The 5213-nt window shown below is 53.5% G+C and overlaps 1 pseudogene; it reads left to right on the forward strand.

The window, feature by feature from the left end:
* The first annotated feature begins 1540 nt into the window (after nucleotides 1-1540).
* Nucleotides 1541-1679, forward strand: LOC146866261 (5.8S ribosomal RNA; annotated as a pseudogene).
* Nucleotides 1680-5213: the final 3534 nt, after the last annotated feature.

Consider the following 5213-nt stretch of genomic DNA (forward strand, 5'->3'; position numbering starts at 1 on the left):
TGCAATGGTGTGCTTCATTGAGATGTAACTGGAATTACTCTGCTGTGCTTCATTGAGAGGTTAAGGAGTACGCTGCTGTGCTTCAATGAGGTGTAGTAAATGGATGTACGCTGCTGTGCTTTAGAGGGACAAGTGGCGTTCAGCCACACGAGATCGAGCAATAACAGGTTTGTGATGCCCTTAGATGTCCGGGGCTGCACGCGCGCTACACTGAACGGATCAGCGTGTGTCTACCCTTCGCCGACAGGTGCGGGTAACCCGCTGAACCCCGTTCGTGATAGGGATTGGGGATTGCAATTATTTCCCATGAACGAGGAATTCTCAGTAAGTGCGGGTCATAAGCTTGCGTTGATTAAGTCCCTGCCCTTTGTACACACCGCCCGTCGCTACTACTGATTGGATGGTTTAGTGAGGTCCTCGGATCGGCCCCGCCGGGGTCGGGAACGGCCCTGGCGGAGCGTCGAGAAGACGATCAAACTTGACTATCTAGAGGAAGTAAAAGTCGTAACAAGGTTTCCGTAGGTGAACCTGCGGAAGGATCATTGACGGCGGAGTGGCCCGAGCGACCGACGGCGCCAGCCCGAAGCCCTCGGCCCGCCTCCTGCGAGCACGCACCGTAGGCACAGGGCTCGGCCCTGCCCTGGCGCGCCCCAGCCAGCGGAGCGGTCCGCGACCGCATGGGGCGCCGGGGTTTAGGACCGGGACACTTCGGTAGGCCCCTTGCCCCCCAGGGAAGGCCCGACCGACGCGCGAGGGACCGGGGACAGGGGGCGGCCCCCATCCCCTGTCCCTCTCCGAGACGGAACCCGAGCTCACCCGGCACGGAACCGAATGGCAGTGCAGCATCCCTTGGCTGGCACCACCCCTCCCTCGAAAAAAGGCCCTGGCGCTGGCTGGGCCCTCCAGGCGTCCCGAGACCCGGCCCGATCTGACCGGGTCTCGGGCGTCCGAGGAGCGGCCCTTCTCGCGCGGCAGGGCGGCCTGGAAGAGAAGGGGCCGAGGGCCTGCGAGGGGACCCCGGCGCCTCTCGGTGGGAGGCGTGCGGGATGGGGAGCTGCCTTGCTCTTCCCTTCCGGCGCCTCCGACCCAGGCGAGGGTGGTGGTGGTTCCGATCGCCGGCCTCTGCTGGCACGGCTCGGGGCCGATCCGGCGACGGATGGCTGATGTGCAGGTGGAGCGACCCTCCCTCGTTGCCAGGTACCCGGTCCGACCCGGCCCCGTGCGGCCGGGCTGAGGGGTTTGAAGACTCGCGCGGTCCCTCCCGGGTTACCCCGGGAGGGACCGGCGGCTGCGGGGCTGCCTGCTCCTGTCGCTCCGGGAGCCCCCTCCCTCGCCCCCGGGCGGGTGGGGGCGGGCTCCCGGACCGAGCGCCTGGCAATGTTTTTTTTCCCCCACGACGGTGCTGTCTGACTCCCAGAGGGGAAGCCTTGAACGGGGCGCCCGTGCCGTCTCGCCGCGCGGGCGGTGGACGGACGGCGTCACCTTCCTCCCGCCTCTCCTGCGCCCGCAGGTGGGCGAACGTTTTGGAAAAGTTGCCTGTGACTCTTGGCGTTGGATCACTCGGCTCGCGCGTCGATGAAGAACGCAGCTAGCTGCGAGAATTAGTGTGAATTGCAGGACACATTGATCATTGACACTTCGAACTTCTCAGTGCTTTGCGCCAGTCCATTCAAGGGGCAAACATGCATACCTCTAATCTGAGTGCTGTGATGTGCTGGTACCTTCATGAGATGATCTTGCATACTGCTGACCTGTGCAACAGACCTCCGTGCTTTAATGTGCTTGACCCCTCATGGGACAAACTTGCATGCCACAAACCTCTCAGTGGTTGACACACTGGTCCCTTAATAGGGCAAACTTGTATACTGTTGGCCTATGCAACTGACCTCTTAGTACTTTGATGTGCTGGTCCCTTCATGGGGTGATTTTGCATACCGCTGATGTGCATAGTTGACCTCTCAGTGCTTTTATATGCTGGGTCCTTCATGGGATGATCTTGTATACAGCAGACCTGTGCAACAGACCTCTCAGAGGTTTTTGCTGGTCCCTTCATGGGACAAACCTGTGTACCATTAACTTCTCAGTTCTTTGATACTCTTGTCCCTTCATGGGGCAAACTTGCATACTGCTGACATCTCAGTGCTTTGATTTGCTGTTCCATTCATGGTACGATCTTGCATACCGCTGACCTGTGGAATCGCAGCCATTGTCCGACAACACGGCCTCAACATCGTATCCTACGCTGACGACACCCAACTCATTCTCTCCCTCACCAAAGTCCCCACCACTGCCAAAATCAACTTCCAGTCTGGAATGCAAGACATTGCAGCCTGGATAACAGCTGTCTGAAGCTCAACGCCGAAAAGACAGAAGTCCTCGTCCTCAGTACCACCCCTTCTGCATAGGACAGCACATGGTGGCCGACCACCCCCAGAAGCCCACCTACCCCTTCAGATCACCCCAAGAACTTAGGCATCGCACTCGACTCATCACTCACCATGAACCGACAGGTCAACGCTGTCACCTCCAACTACTTCAACACCCTCAGCATCCTCCGCAAGACCTTCAAGTGGATCCCCCCCTGATTCAAGGAAGACAGTCACCCACGCACTCATCACAAGCAGACTGGACTATGGAAACACACTCTACGCCGGCATCAACAAGTCCCTACTCCGCAAACTCCAGACAATACAGAACACCGCCGCCAGACTCGTCCTCGGCATCCTCCAACACGAACACATCAGCCAACACCTACAAAGTCTGCACTGGCTCCCTGTGGAGAAAAGAGTCACTTTCAAAATCCTCACTCACGCCTACAAATACCTACACAACAACAGACCCAAATACCTCAACGACAGAATCAACTTCCACGAACCAAAAAGAAACCTCCGATCTTCGGCTCTGTGGCCGACACCCCGTGCATCCATAGAGCCAGAGCAGGAGGAAGATCCTTCTCTCACATTGCAGCCAAGATCCGGAATGAGCTACTGGCAGACATCAGATGCGCCCCCTCCCTGAACACCTTCAGGAAGACCCTCAAGACCTGTCTCTTTGGCTAAATAGATCTGCGGACCCCCCCAGCACCCTGAAACCCTCATGGGTGAGTAGCGCGCTTGCAATTCCCTGATTGATTGATTGACTTCTCAGTGCTTTGATGTGCTGGTCCCTGCATGGTGCAAACTTGCATACCACAAACCTCTCAGTGCTTTCCTGCACTAGTCCCTTCATGGGGCAAACTTACATACCGCTTGTAATCCGTAGACAGTCCTCGGGTTGGTTTGATGCTCTAATGGGTCCACCTCCCAATCGCTTCAAGTATAACAGATATAAAATCATAGACTTTGATGTGCTGTTCCTTAATGGGGTGAACTTCTATACAGCTGACCTGCACAACTGATCTCTGTGCTTTAATATGCTGGTCCCTTCATTGAGTGAATTTGCATACTGCTGACATCTCAGTGCTTTGATGCACTGGTCCCTTCATGGGGCAAACTTGCATACCACAGACCTGCATAGTTGACCTCTCAGTGCTTTGATGTACTGGTCCCTTCATGGGATGATCTTGCATACCGCTGATCTGCTAGTCCCTTCAGGGAGAAAACTTCTATACTGTTGACCTGCACAACTATCCTTATTGATTTCATTTGCTGGTCCCTTAATGGGGCGAATTTGCATACCACTAACCTCTCAATGCTTTGATGTCCTGGTCTCTTTATGGGGTATCCTTGCATACCACTGACCTATTCAATTGAGCTCTAAGTACCTTGATGTGCTGTTCCCTTTATGGGGGCGATTGTGCATACCGCTGACCTGCATAGTTGCCCTCTCAGTACTTTAATATGCTGGTCTCGTCATTGGACCATCTTACATACTGCTAACCTGTGCAATATATCTCTCAGTTCTTTGATACTTTTGTCCGTTCATGGGGCAAACTTGCATACTTGCATACCACATACATCTCTGTGCTTTTATGCACTGGTCCCTTCATCGGGTGAACTTGCATACTGGTGATCTGCGGAATCAACCTCAGTGCTTTGATGTGCTAGTCCCTTCATGGGACAAACTTGTATACTGCTGGCCTATCCAACTGACCTCTCAGTGCTTTGATGTGCTGGTCCCTTGATGGGATCATCTTCATACCGCTGACCAGTGCAACAGACCTCTCAGTGCTATGATGCACTGGTGCCTTCATGGGGCAAACTTGCATACCTCTAACCTCAGTGCTTTAATGTGCTGGTACCTTCATGGGCAAACTTGCATACCGCTAACCTTTTAGTGTTTTGATCCACTCATTCCTTCATAGGGCACACTTTCATACTGGTAACCTCTCAGTGCTTAGATGCTTGTATACTGCTGACCTATGCAACTGATCTCTCATTGCTTTGATGTTCTGGTCCCTTCATGGGGTGATTTTGTATACCGCTGACCTGTATAATTGTCCCTTCAAGGGGCAAACTTGCATACCACTAACCTATCAGTGCTTTGATGTGCTGGTCCCTTCTTGAGGCAAACTTGTACACTGCTGACCTATGCAACTGATCTCTCATTGCTTTGATGTTCTGGTCCCTTCTTGGGGCGATTGTGCATACTGCTGACCTGCATAATAGACCGCTCAGTGCTTTGATGTGCTGGTTCCTTCATGGATGATCTTGCATACTGCTGACCTGTGCAACAAACCTCTCAGTGCTTTGATATGATGACTCCTTCATGGGACTATTTTGCATACCGTTGACCTGTGGAATCAAACTCAGTGCTTTGCTGCGCTGGTCCCATCATGGGTCAAACTTACAAACCACTAACCTCTCAGTGCTTTTATGTACTGGTCCCTTCATGGGGCAAAGTTACATACTGCTGACTTGCGGAATCAACCTCAGTGCTTTGATGCGCTGGTTCATTCATGGGATGATCTTGCATACTGCTGAACTGTGCAACAGACCTCTCAGTGCTTTGATGAGTTGGTCCCTTCAAGTGACAAACTTACATACTGCTAACATCTCAGTGCTTTTCTGTGCTGGTTCCTTCATGGGGCTGATTGTGCATACCGCTGACCTCCATAGTTGACCTCTCAGTGCTTTGATGCACTGGTCCCTTCATGGGAGAAACTTGTATACTGCTGACCTATGCAACTGACCTCTCAGCACTTTGATGTGCTGGTCCCTTCATGAGGCAATTTTGCATATCCCTGACCTGCATAGCTGACCTCACAGTGCTTT

Source organism: Triturus cristatus, chromosome 2_1 (genome assembly GCF_964204655.1).
Source record: "Triturus cristatus chromosome 2_1, aTriCri1.1, whole genome shotgun sequence".
NCBI classification, from domain to species: domain Eukaryota; kingdom Metazoa; phylum Chordata; class Amphibia; order Caudata; family Salamandridae; genus Triturus; species Triturus cristatus.